Source organism: Zeugodacus cucurbitae, chromosome 2, assembly GCF_028554725.1.
Source record: "Zeugodacus cucurbitae isolate PBARC_wt_2022May chromosome 2, idZeuCucr1.2, whole genome shotgun sequence".
NCBI lineage: Eukaryota > Metazoa > Arthropoda > Insecta > Diptera > Tephritidae > Zeugodacus > Zeugodacus cucurbitae.
The window spans coordinates 53,233,443-53,247,767 of NC_071667.1; the positions used below are offsets into that span (position 1 = coordinate 53,233,443).

A 14,325-nucleotide genomic window follows, 5' to 3' on the forward strand; every position below is an offset into this window, starting at 1 on the left:
GACGTGCTCTCCTAATCCATGTGTCATTACATTCTAGATTGCATCTGATGCGATGTAAGTGCTTTTTGTAAAGGTGCGGCAATTTCATATTGTAACACATATGAAATGGTATTACGCTTATTTTCAATGTATTGACAGCAATCAATACCGATAAGAAATTTAAGAATCCCGAAATAACCCCCGACCAAGTAGCTTAGATAACTGATCTCAAATTTTCCGGAATCCCCAACAATTTCAGTACTTAATAGGAACATATGGTCCTTGAAGGAGGTATTATGTGATCTATGGTCAAGATAATGTTTAGTATAATTGTGTGGCACCTAGTAAGTTTAATTTTTTAACACTTTTGATATATAGAAATTATTATTCCATCGAAACGCTAATTTTACTTTTGATCTAATTATTTTTAGTATAAACCGGTGTTTTCCGTGACTTCTAGTAGATTTCATGTGACTTCGGACTATCTTCTACGACGCATCATATTAATCGTATTGACGCCCACCCTAAATATAGGTAAATAAATAGAATACTTCTCATTTAATGATTCGTAACAGTCTTCGGCGATAAATTCATTCGTGTAATAAATTTATTTAGATTATTTCTTACAATGTATTCGACCAACACATAGAATACTTCACTGATAGCCATCTTTTTCATCATTGCGCCTAAATGTAGGCAACGCCAATTTAATTTTGTATCATATCTACTGTTCGAGTGTATATGAGGATGGTCCAAAGAGGATTGTTTTTATCAGATCTGCCTATATCTATAATACAATGTTTCGCTAATTGAATCACTGTAACCGTAATTTATATATCGTAATGAACTCCATACAAATTTGTTGGTTAATAGATTACGTTAAACCTCAAAACGAACAACAGCTAATCAGTTAGCAGTTTGTATTGTTAATTAAATTACTAATTCTAATACAGGTTTTTCCATTTGAGAGTAACATCTGTTCGAACCTCGGCCAAAACACCCAGGTTATATATGAGGGTCTGGTGTTCACGCACTTCTTTAACGAATATATAGGAAACATCATTTTGAGAAAGAAAAAAAGCTTTTTGAGTCACTTAAAAACCTGAGCTACTGATTCCAATACTCAATTCAACCCATTAAAAATATTGTTCAATGTTTCCGAACATAGTAAAAGTGAATATCACAGACATTTACCAAAATTAATTTAGACTCTTTTAATTCTTGACTATAGTTTTTGAAATATATCTTCCGATTCTTAAATATTGATATAAATTTACTGCCGACATAAACACAGTTTTTATTTTAATTTTCTTTTTGAACACTTTTCATATAAACGAAATAAATTTATAAAACATTGCACCTTAATTAATGGTGAACCACTTACATTTACTCAATTTAATATTTGCATACAACAGAGATCCTTGTAACACAAAACTTTTGGCATCTGACACACCTACTCGTACTAAATAGACTTGTGTAACCCGTTGAAAATGCCATAAATCGATGAAAAACAAAAAAGCACATAAATTGAGGCAATAAGGATGCGGCAACAAAAACAAAAACACAAGTTTAGCCTTAACAGGGAGATTATCCAATACGAACTACATTATTTTTTTTTATTCTGCTTAACTCTTAAATATTTAAACGTTTATTGTGATTTGCATTTTTATTGCACAAATTTGCATATTAGTCGCTGAGTGTAATTTTTTAAACTAAAAGAGTGCTGAAAAAATAACTGTACATACTATACACACACTCTCACGGCCATTGCAAAATGAGAAAAAAAATTATAAAATTGCCAGCTTTATTGATTTAGATACGCATCCTTTGTGTAATTAAGATCGGGTGCGTTGAAGTTATTATTATTGTTCAGTTTATGAAGGTCTCTGTTGTTTTTGCATAATCCGATTATCTGGTAGCTACAGTTATGGAAAAAACTATAAAATTTTTACTCACAAAACGAGTTTAGAGCTCCCGTAAAATTCAATATTGCTGAGCAATGTTCCTCTTGCGTACCGACAAGTAAGTAATGAGTCAACCAAAAGATCTCTGGGGCCCAGAATGACTTTTTGTATGGGATAGAATATATGTACTTTAAAATGAAATCTATTTAGTTTTCCCTGAAATATAAAAAAAATTGATAGATGTCGCTGTGGTCAAAATTTCGATTAAAAGCTGATTTCATACTCGAGTTGGTTCATATTTGGAGACAACAAATTCAAAGACAATATGAAAGTATGTGCTGATTCGTGTTCTTGAACCTCCTGTAGACTTAATGGGTTACCAAATAGTATCGGTTGCATAATCTACAAACCATTTCTAGGAATCATAACATAGTCTCTACTATAATCTTCACAATCTCAGAGAATGAGACGGAAATTTTTACGTTATAATATCTCTTTTGAAGCCTCCAAGCATACTACTTTTAACTCCTCTCTTTCCAAAAAATTTCCCCTCAATTTCTCAGTTCCTCTCACAGCCTCTGGTATCCAGATATCTTTTCCTGTGGCATAATTTAGAAACGTTTTGAACATTATTCCAAAAAATATTATAGTGTCGTCCTTCGCTCTCTAGTTTTACTCCCTCGCTCATTGGATTATTCAGCAAAATATACTTTACTAGTTACTGAATTAAACGACACACCCTTTATACACATCACCATGGATTTAAGTTTCCTTTAATGTACTATTTGCTTACAGTAATCCCTTTACACCTTTTTAACAGTTACAAACCGCAAACACTTGCTCCACTGAGTAATCTCATAAGCTATGTGAAATTTAATATTTTATAAGTGCTTTAGTTATTTTACTTCACTACGAATAAAAGGCACGCGTTGCTAATGAAACGAATCCCTAGGCGCAAGAAGCTTAACACACTTAACTGTGCGCCATCCACCACCTTACTCCATTTACTTGGCGTACAAATTTAATAGCGGGGGCAGCGGATTAAAGGAAAGTTTGACGAAGTTTTTGTCTATTTTTTTATGTATTGCTGACCTTTGAAACGACTTAAGTATTTAAAAGTTGTTGTCCCTTTTTAGTGAGGAAGGTTCTTTTGCTGGTGCTGTGAGTAATTCGTAAAAGCAACTTTTGTTTAAGTTTGGGAATGTACGGAACGTCATTGTCTACGGGTGAATATAAAATTTCGTTACATAATTTGTTTACAGTAGAGACTTTCATAATTCTTAAAAAAATTTATATCATTTCGTTGATTTGATGCCTGAGAGATAGGGACATTTATACTTTTTTATACAAGGCGATACTCTAGCTTATCATTGATCTCCAAATAAGAGGTTCCAAAGTTCAAGGCATCCTAAACAAGTATGCAAGGACTATGTTCGGGTAATAAGGAAAAAATTCTCAATGATTTTGCATAGAATATATGAAAGATTTACAGATATCTTGAGTAAAAAATTATCCACAGGCACTGAGGACCGCATGTTCGAAATGTGGGGACTAGAAAAGATATAGTGTGATTTTAAACATTGTGCGAGAGTATGTAGTAGGAAAGACCACCGGATCACTTCGACAGCATGGCAGTAATACATTTCCGAAAAAGGAGTCTATCTCCGTAAAAGATGTACCATTCTAGTGTTGTCTTTCTGTCCCGATCCACAGCTTTACAATAGATAGGACACTTGTAGCGATAATAATCCTCTGATTCTAACACAATTAGCGACCTTTTAGAACCAGTGACAGACATTAACACCGATTTTTAACAGCAAGTATACATTTAAAGGATTGCGAAATTAATTGAACCTATAACATAAAATAGATGTAACTAACGGTTATCTGCACCGAAATCTATAACCTATAACGCAAACGTGTTTTATAGTTTACTAGTTCAGAGTTTCCGACTTCGGACGAGTTTATCCGAGTTCAGTTTCAGCTACAACCTTCCGACGAGACTTCAGTTCCAGTTAAGGCATAGTTTAAAATTTGGAATATTATTTCATGAATTAAACTTACCAAATAGCATTCATTCAAAGCCTCCGAAACACTGCAAGAGACAAGAAAAAATAATTAATACATAATCGTAAAAATTTTAGAAGCAAAAATGTGCCTTAAATATGAAACTATTGTAGCGAAAAGATAGCACCATAAATTCATGGAAAAATCATGGCAAATCATTCATGGAATCACGCGTGCCAGTGCGCGTTGCCCGTCGGCTCGGCTTGCAACGAAGGCATGAGAAACTGGAAACAAATCAAAATCGCTCGAGCGCAATGCAGTTGCAACCACGAAATAGCAACAGTGGAGATTACTGAGTGGCAATTATACGAATACTTGTCGACGATCACAAAAACAACAATAATAAATGTGCATATAGAAAGCAGCAGACCGACCAAGTGGCGGTCGGAAAAATAGACACTCGTATGCGTGCCACATGCCAGCAGCACTTCAAAGTTGCCACAGCACGACTACCTGTTTACCCGTTTGTGCCACCGCCGCGTCGCCCATTTACCCCCCTTGGCTTGGCGTGTGTGTGTCTGTCCAACCGGCTGGATGGCTGGCTAGCTGGCTGTCTCTTTGGCTGACTGTTGCAAATGTGCAATCAAGAAAGTGCAGTTGCAACAACGACGCCGACAGTTGTATGCAAACTCAGCAAAAATGCCTGCGGTTTTGCCACATTTTCACATTCCAGCCTTTTCTATGCTACCAAAGCAACAACAACAACTACAATGGTAGACCAGTAGCATTGTTGGTAGTTGCGTGTGCGAGGATGACTGCAACTCTGCTGATTGAGTGGCGACCGAAAGGTTAGTTTTTAGTTTTTGTTTTTGCTTTTGCTTTGTTGTTTGGCTTTCAGCGTTGCATTTGAATGATATTTGTTTGTTTTGCCTCGTTTATTTCGCATTTCTACTTTAATTACGGTTCGGTTGACATTTGCGGCGAAATTGAGTTTCATTTGATGACAATTAACTAAGCTTTGGAGTGAGATCTCGAACATCACGTATCATTGCTGGCAGTGAAGTGGAAATTCAGCTTTTAAAGAACCGCAGGAAAGATTGACTTGCACATTTTTAATGTTTGGTTTAAAGCTTTTTAGTTTCTCGGGCGACTGGTTCTCCACATTTTAACTGAGGGATATAATAATGTTGTACTGAAATTGGATCGTCGCCTGTCGTCTAAAATATTGTAATAAAAGACCGTAAGGTAAGTTTTGAAACAAGCTTAGACGATTACAAGGCCCGAAAGACCGATAAGAATTCATCGGGTTCTGGTTCAGAAAACAGTTGGAATCTCAGAGGTACTATCAAACTCAAGGCAGAACCCATGAGCTTGATGATGATGATACTATCAGACACATCAGACACATATATACATACAATTAACCTGAACTGCTGCGGAAGGATTTGATATCCAGAAGGATGTAGGCCCCCGGTCCATCAAAGTTTTACATGTTTTACTTTATAGAAGAAAAAAGAGGATAAAGAGAAAGAGCTCCTTCTTGAGACCCAGCATTCATTATTGGTTAATATTCGGCCGAATAGACCACGTCCAGCACGCTGTGAAACAAATATGGCAGTCGTAGATGAGAGTGTACACGAAAACCGTGGAGATTCAATTCGGTGGCGTTCGCAGCAACTCGGGCTGACGTACAGAACGACTTGGCGCATTTTACGTCGAGATCTTAAATTGAAAGCGTACAAAATACAGCTTGTGCAAGAACTAAAGCCGTACGACCTCTCTAAGCGGGATCGCTTCGCTCTATGGACCCTTGAAAAATTTCAAAAAGATTCGACATTTCCGAGCCAAATTCTGTTTATCGATGAGGCCCATTTCTGGCTCAATGTGTATGTGAAACAACGGTTTGCTGTGGTTTGTGGTCGGCTGGAATCATCGGCACATATTTCTTCAAAAATGATGCTGGTGAGAACGTAACCGTCCTTGGGGCAAAACATCACGTGTGTCATTCGCCAGTTACCAGTAGAAATGCTCGAACGAGTCCTCGAAAATTGTACTCAACGGATGAATCATCTGAGACGTAGCCGTGGCCAATATTTGAAAAAGATAATCTTTAACGAATAAATGCCAAAGAATGCTCTTTCGAATGATAATAAACATTCCCTTTAATTTAATTTAATTTCCTCTTAGTCCCCGTTTGAACTACACTGTGAGTTCGTCGTGCCCATAATCAGGCCAGGAATTAACTAAAGGAATGTGAATTGCCCATAAAAAATCCATAAACAAAAAATTTAAGATAAATGTCTATTATTAAACACTCAAAACTATTCTTAAACTAAATCTGTTATAATTTTAAAGTCATAAAACAAAGCATTCCAAATAATGTTTTTATGCGGAACAGTAAAAGTGTGTACATTAGTTCGTCTTTCATAAAGAAAAGCTAAAAGTAAACATCATTAGGAAGCAACGTGCCGTTAATAAATAAGTAAAATAAAATATTTACGATTTTAGTCACTAGAAAAATTAGCGCTTTACAGCTCTATATACATATGTATAAATGTAGATAGTAATATAGTAAATACGTACTTCTCATATGATAGTTGTTGTAGGAAGTTTGTGTAAGTTTCTCTCCAATGTCTACAATACAAACAAAAAATAACTTAATTTAGTTGTACTAAAATTATCGCACAATTATCATAGAAATAGGCAATGTACTCGTAGTCGTAGTGGCATGTAAGAAATATGAACTTGTGAAATGTGGAGATAGAGACCGACCGATTAATCGGCCTTGGTATCGGCATCGGCCAGTATCGACCACAAAATTAAGCATCACTAAAATACTTTTTTTTTTCTTTTTTTGATTTCTTTAGAGCATAAAATTTGAATTCTTCTGTTTACCATATAAAATACAGTGAATCACATTTGACTAAACTAACAATTCATCATGGTGATAATTTAAGTCTAGTATAAAGAAATTCAACAATTTTGCATTAATGAAAGGTTTTATTTAGCCCTGCTAGAAACATTCGATTTATGTCAAATATGTACAGTTTTGTTTAAAGTTGTTGAGATTTTGAAGATAATGTCATAAAGGCACTATTATAGAAGCATTCGTAACTAGGTTAATTTTTTTTTTAAAGTTTGCCATAGACAGGGTCACGTAATAATCACTTGGTGCTGGCCTGGACTATAATAAGGTGCATGGAAAAGAACCTCCCAAACAAGCTTCCGAAGTTTCTATTGAGTCACTATCACTATTTGCCGCCTTTCACAATGTGAGATATAAATGACAAAAGTCATCTCTTTGAAAATAACGGATTCTTTTTAATAGACCTACTATTTTCGAATATTGGCCTTAATGCTCATATTTGTCCTTAAGGAGTCACCCAGTGTAACCCATGAAAAATTAGGCGATTTTAGTGAATTTTTTTAAAGAAAGTACTCGGTCGAATGTTTCGAAGTTTTTTGGACATAATAAGGTGTACTTTCAACTATGTTTTAAGATTTTTATTTTACAAAAATTTTGAAAAATAAAGGAGTTATGGGTTGTCTTGGGAGGTGCCAAAAAAAATAGTTCCCCAACTGCTGACAAGATTCCGGCCAAATGAGTACCTGAAACACAAAAATTTAAAAAGGTTATTAAGGTTGAATATATTCCCTATACAATGACCTACGATTATTGAAAGATATCAAACATTAACAAAAAGGCGTAGTTGTGAAAAAAATTTCGATTATTTAGGTAAAAAATGGTCGTTTTTTAAATTCCAAATTGATAATATTCAAGAACATTCAGTTTAAATTTGAAGTTGATCAGTCAATATCTCGTTGAGTTATGATGTCAGTAATTTTGTGAAAAGTCGTTTCGAGAAAAACGCGTTTAAAGTTTCGATTATAGCGGCTTATACATGTGAGCGATTGCTCTTTAGAACGCTGCCATTCAAAAACTATTCAAGATACGACCTTACCTTTCACAGGATATTTTTGAAATTATAAACTTTCGAATAAGCAAAAAATAAAAAATTGATTTTTTGAAAATGTCACACCGGTATACCCCCTTAAAGGGAAAAAGCTATTTTGCTGATTGCAGATTCGCTTTGAGAAAACGCGAATAACTTATTTGTTCTATCAACATATATCTTATAATAATAGTTTATTTAGTTTTTAATATTAATTAAATCACTAAACAACTTCATGAACTTCTTCCCTTGAACTTATTTGTTCCAGAGCTACAGAAATCCAAAATTTTCATCAACAATCCAACGAATCTTTGGCCCAAATTGGTTGGAATCTTTAATACTTGTCCGCGGTGCATTTGTTTCTCTGCGGATACCGTAAGGTCTCAAGGCTCTGAAAAACTTTTGAAAACTTCTGAAAAATTTAGAGATTTTCGCTAAACATTTATCAAAATTTCAATTATAAATCCAATTCAATTTATAACAAATAAGGAACTAAGGAAACGATTTCACCACTGAGCTTATCCTTGAAAGGAAGGCCAAGCTATCTAAGCATATGTTAAATACACTAGCATCGATATGATCAGATCCATGTGTAACGTTTTGTGCTACTAAGGGGCTCATAAGTATATACTAAGCTAATAATCAGAAATTTCGTTCTTGAGCTAATTGTACTACCAGATAAATCTGTACAGAACCGGGTTGAGCCATAACCACGAATGTTTGCAAAAAAGTTGTCCAGTTAAATTTTTTTATGTGAAATTCACCAAAACTAACCATTCCCGACTGGGTCATTCGAATTCTCAGCACTACAAAATAGACTGAACGACGTCAACAATAACAGAATTTTGTGCGATAAAAAAAACAAACACTTGTCATTTTATAAATAGCTTTTTAATTAAATCTTAATAGCTTAAGCATACGTCAGCTAGTTAATTACCAAGCTCAATAAAATGACACGCTAAAAAACTCAACACGACGCGACTTGAAACGACTCAAGTGAACTCGAGGCGTAGAAACTTAGATGACGGCGCATTAAGTAAAACGTAGAAGTGAATGACGACAAATTAGGTGAGCACAGCGACAGCGTGTGTAAACAAAGCAACAAAAAAAACGCAATAAATGAATGATCAACAACAACAATAACTTGTAGTAGAAGCAAAACACCAAATGCGCCCCTAAAAGCTGCCCCCTAGAGAGACGTACGACTCGAAACAAAGAAAATGCACCAAAAATTGTACTGCAACAACACCAAAGCAATCACATAAATTTGGCAAGTATCTCAGCAGAATTGCAGCAATTCTGCCAGACAACGCTTGGAACTGGTAAATAAAATCATTTCAGCCAACTCCATGGAGATTTCTACGGAATGCATAGCATTCACACCGAAATATGCCGAATTGAACGCAACGCCTGGTATAGTTGTATGTAAGTTTGAGTGTGCGCGTTAGAAATATCGGGTCAACAGCAAGCCTCGAGCGACGCAAGCCTTCTACATTCACATTGACAGCTATGACATGCCGCAACCACAACAAATTGCTGGCAAACTAGCCACCTAACCGCCTAGGCGGCCAGCCAGTTGTCTGCGTGCGAAGGAGAGGAAGTGGGTGGTGAACCACAAAATATTACAACAGCTATTTAGTGCATTTCGAAGCGTTGTAGATGTGTTGTTGTTGTTGTTTTATCTTATACTTGTTACAATATTGCTGTTGTTGGCATTGTAATTTATTGTTAATTTTCTGGTGTGACATGTCAACAACAGCAGCCAAACAGCCAACAGCAAGTAGCAGCAACAGTAAACAGCGAACAGTAGCCGGAAGTTAGTGCAAATATTTTCCAGGTGACACCGAAAAATTACAAAAGAAAATATAAAAACAATAACAACGGCCAGCAGCGTGTCAACATTCCGTGTGCAAAGCGTTAGTGACAATATTAAACGTGTTAAGTCACTTAAAATATATTCCGAAAAGTAAAAGTGGCGTCAATGGGACATGTGACACACAGGCAAGTTGATAGGAATTTAATAAATATTTTATAGAGTATCTATATATCTATATCTGTTTCTGTACCTATATCTATATATATATATCTATATCTATATCTATAACTGTATGATAATATATTTCGAAAGCCGGAGAATATTCACATTCGTATTTTGGAATAGGATTGCCGTTAATCGAAAAAATTAACACTACAGAAATTATAAAATGTAGACCAAACAAGGAAACTTTCTGAAACTTATTCGTGAGCATTAGTAGAATTTCCTCTCGGTACACCGCGAACACCGTGCCCTTCAACTTCAACTTCTCCGGCCTTTTGAATTTGTTGTAAAAATGAATACTTTGGAGAATACCGTCCGTACCGAAGTTCTTCAACATATCTCTGATTTGCGACAACAAAAACTCTGCCAGGATCGGGTAGGACCTTTCCGAGTTTCAGATCGGGTGACTCACTATCGTGAGACTTCTTTAGTTCATTGCTGTAGAAAATCTTTCGAGCTGCAGAGCTAAATAGAGAAGACACAATATTCTATAAGAGTATACAGCTGCTGGCGTACGCCGATGTATCGAAATCATTGGACACAACAAGCCCGCCATGGGTTTGGTAGTGAACGAGGGCAAAACGAAATATGATCTAACATCAAACAAACAGTCAGCGCATTCGCGGAGCCTAGTTGTCACTGTCACTGTTGTCGGTCATCACTTTGAATTCGTAGATAATTTCGTATACCCAGGAACCAGCATCAACAACACCAACAATGTCAGACTCGAAATCCAGCGCAGAATCACTCTTGCCAAGAGGTGCTACTTTGGACTTAGTAGGCAATTGAAAAGTGAAGTCCTCTCTCGACGAACCAAAATCAAACTTTACCAGTCGCTTATCATTCCCCGTTCTGATTTATGGTGCAGAAGCGTGGACGATGACTACAACCGATGTGTTAAGAGTTTTTCGAGAGAAAGGTTTTGCGAAGGATTTATGGTTCTTTGCGCACTGGCGACAACTTATACAGTACTCAATGGAACGATGAGCTGTACGAGATATACGGTGAGATTGACAATAGTTCAGCGAATCAGGACACAGCAGTCATGTGGTACAGATGGAAGAAAACGCTCCAACTCCGAGAATATAAGATGCAGTACCCGCCGGGAGCAGAAGAAGAAGAGTTCCATTCCGTTGGAAACACAAGGTGGAGAAGCAACTGATTTCACTTGGTATTTCCAATTGCGCCAAACTGCTAGAAAAAAGAGACGAATGGCGCGCTGTATTGATTCGGCTATGTGCCTATGCCAATTATATAAATGCATACATTTTCACGGGTTTTTGAGTTCACCAAGTCTTGTCGACAGCTTTTCTATACTGAATAGTGTCCGAAAGCTTAAAAATTTTTCACCGGTGCCAATGTCAAATCCGATTAATAGGTCAGACTCTAGTACTGAATAAAATAAATCAACTATTGCCGATTATCCAGATAAATTAATTTCGGATTCTCTTAATATGACTATTTACATTACTCTTTTAATTTGATAGTTTCGTTGAATTTTGAATACATACAAAAGCAAGTTTTTTTATTTCTCTTGCATTTTCGGTAGAAATTTTACATTTCTACAAGAAAATTCTGTCTGAAAGTTAACAAAGCTGTATAGAGAAATTAGAAAAGGTCGTTAATTTTTTGAAACCAAATTTCTCTTTTCATTGCTTGCAACCATATTTGGTAAACATAACACTGCTGTATTTAAACCAAATTTGTGTTTTGAGTACTTGAGACTCATTACCTGAAGTTTGCGTACACTTTTGTTGCCCGCCAACAAAGAACTTTCTCCACCCACAAGCTTTACCAGCAGCACAAGTGCCATTTACTCGTAGGTTGACAGCTGACAATTGGCTTGTTTAGCAAAACCGAAGGCAAAGAAGCAGAAATGAAGAAAGAAAAAATTGCGGAGCCAGTCGCGCAGTCACATACAAATCATGCAACATGTCAAATTTGTGAGCATTTCAAAATTAGCCATATAACTGTCAATGCGCCACAAGAGTCGTATATAAATATGTAGAGGCTACAAGCTGCAACCCATTCGCTGTCACATACACATTTAATGCTTGAATTTTTTACTGCGACGCATTCGTACTTCAGACAACTTTTGCACATAATCGTAATCCCCAAGCAAGCATTAATGCCGATTTACAGCTAAAAGCGCCCGCGCGGAGCGTAGGCGGGCTGCTACACGTGTCGACGTGCTAACAAACTGTTGGAGACATGCACCCCCACCATCACTTACTGCGCCGCAGAAAGCTCTAAAGCTCCGACTTCATGCCGAGTAAGTGAGTTTAGGTCTGACGCCTGATTGGCTCGAAAGAGTTGCCCGGTTGAAAGCGCTACAGATATGCCAAGCGTTGCTATGCGCCCAGCAGCAGCGGAAGATTCTCACCCCAGTGGCTTCATTTGCGCCTTAATTGTAGCCAGGGACACCACAGAGCTGTAAACTCACCGCAATTTGTAATTTATTGGAATTCTACATGCATTTGCATGGCAGCTGGCAGCGCAAGCCTGCGACTGCCTGCCTGTCTGTCTTCACATATTTGTCTGTCTTTCTCTGCGAATTGGATTTTCTCCATTCCTACAATCAGCCATAGAAGAGACGAGTCGTCATTTAATTAGCTGGCTCAGCTATCCAACTGCCAATTTGAATGTGTCTATCTGTCTGTTTGCCTGTTTCTTGTCATGCTGTTGCTCGAATTGCTCTGAACTTCGCATTGTTGTATTTGTAGTACTAGTCGTAGTACCGCTTGAGTGCGACTATAATTTCCTTCTTTGCATTATTTGATATTCTTCACATCGTCATTCGTCGCAGCAATTTGATTTTAATGAAATAGCTTGCAGTAATCACTCTCCACCAATTCGTACAAATTGTGATGTATGAGCACTTGAGCTATATATATTTGTGAATATTGTACAATAATCTTTGATTGTGTGTGGATATACAGAAATATCTGCAATACATAGTAAGAGTTTCTCGAAATTGCTTGAGAGAAAATAGGTAGTCACTTTACAGGTCAGAGGTTAGCTACAATTTGGGTTGATCTACTCATATTTTGGATCACTTTCTTCAATGTACTGTTATTCGAGGTACAATTTGAGTTGATCTACTCACATTTTGGATCGCTCTCTTCAATGTACTGTTATTCGAGGTACAATTTGCTTTCTCAATGTACTGTACGCTTTCTTCAATGTACTGTTACTCGAGGTACAATTTGAGTTGATCTACTCATATTTTGGATCACTTTCTTCAATGTACTGTTATTCGAGGTACAATTTGAGTTGATCTACTCACATTTTGGATCACTTTCTTCAATGTACTGTTACTCGAGGTACAATTTGGGTTGATCTACTCATATTTTGGATCACTTTCTTCAATGTACTGTTATTCGAGGTACAATTTGAGTTGATCTACTCATATTTTGGATCACTTTCTTCAATGTACTGTTATTCGAGGTACAATTTGAGTTGATCTACTCATATTTTGGATCACTTTCTTCAATGTACAGTTATTCGAGGTACAATTTGAGTTGATCTACTCATATTTTGGATCGCTTTCTTCAATGTACTGTTACTCGAGGTGTCATGTAAATTATTAAAGTGATCTGCCTTTGAAGTGGTTTCCAGATTTCCAGAGAATCTGTTTTTTTTTATTTTTTTGAGATTAAAAGCTCACGTCTGAATATTGTCGTGGGGTATAGCTATTGCTTTTCAGCTTTTCATTTGATATTTAGAACCATCTTGGAAAAAAATATGTACATTTTTTTTTCTTCGGATTTTTCAGATTTTCCAGATTTTTTTTTTCATTTTTAATGCCGTGATCCAAAAATTGAAGTTACGTAGTTGTGATGATGATTGAATGATTAAAAGAACTATTCCAAATGTTAAGTAGATCGTCTAATACATTTGAGGTTTAAACCCCTAGATATCTGACATCGATTTCAGCTCTGTTTCTTAATTTACGGTATAGCGTTTGCTTAGTAGGGAGTTTAACTGATGGATCTAAGAGCTAAGTTTGTCCAGCACATCATTCCACTAAGTCCATGCTCCTCTATGACATAACTTCTCCAATAGAGGTTATGTTTTAGAGGTGTAAGAATATGTCAAAAACACCGGATTTTGTACGGAAGCTCGATAAATATTCTCTTCAAATTAACTACGCCGAAAAGTCACTGACTTGAAATCATTTTGTGGCTCCATTTACAGATCGATACTAAAAGTTCGAGAGATCGTAATGCACCACACCAATATGTCAAGATTGGATATTGTCTTTTCCTTCATTTTAAGTACAATTACTTTTTGTATGCCTAACATAGATCGAAGAACAGCAATCAGTGAATATAAACCCAAAATCTAGTTCTGGTAAATATGAAAGCATCCGAGTTTGTTTCTATAATGAATGGGACCGTTCGAAGGTGTTTCAGAACTTGTCGAAGTTACTCCATCATAACGG

The 14,325-nt window shown here is 36.4% G+C and overlaps 1 protein-coding gene across 5 annotated transcripts in view; it reads right to left on the bottom strand.

Moving 5' to 3' along the window:
• The window catches only part of LOC105213541 (G protein-coupled receptor kinase 2), a 188,478-nt gene that overhangs the window by 133,153 nt on the left and 41,000 nt on the right, over positions 1–14,325 (bottom strand). For all 5 annotated transcript variants that reach the window (XM_054225463.1, XM_054225464.1, XM_054225461.1 and 2 more), the window contains one exon: positions 3,948–3,978. The gene's annotated coding sequence lies outside the window, so the exon portion shown is untranslated. The remainder of the gene's footprint in view (positions 1–3,947; positions 3,979–14,325) is intronic.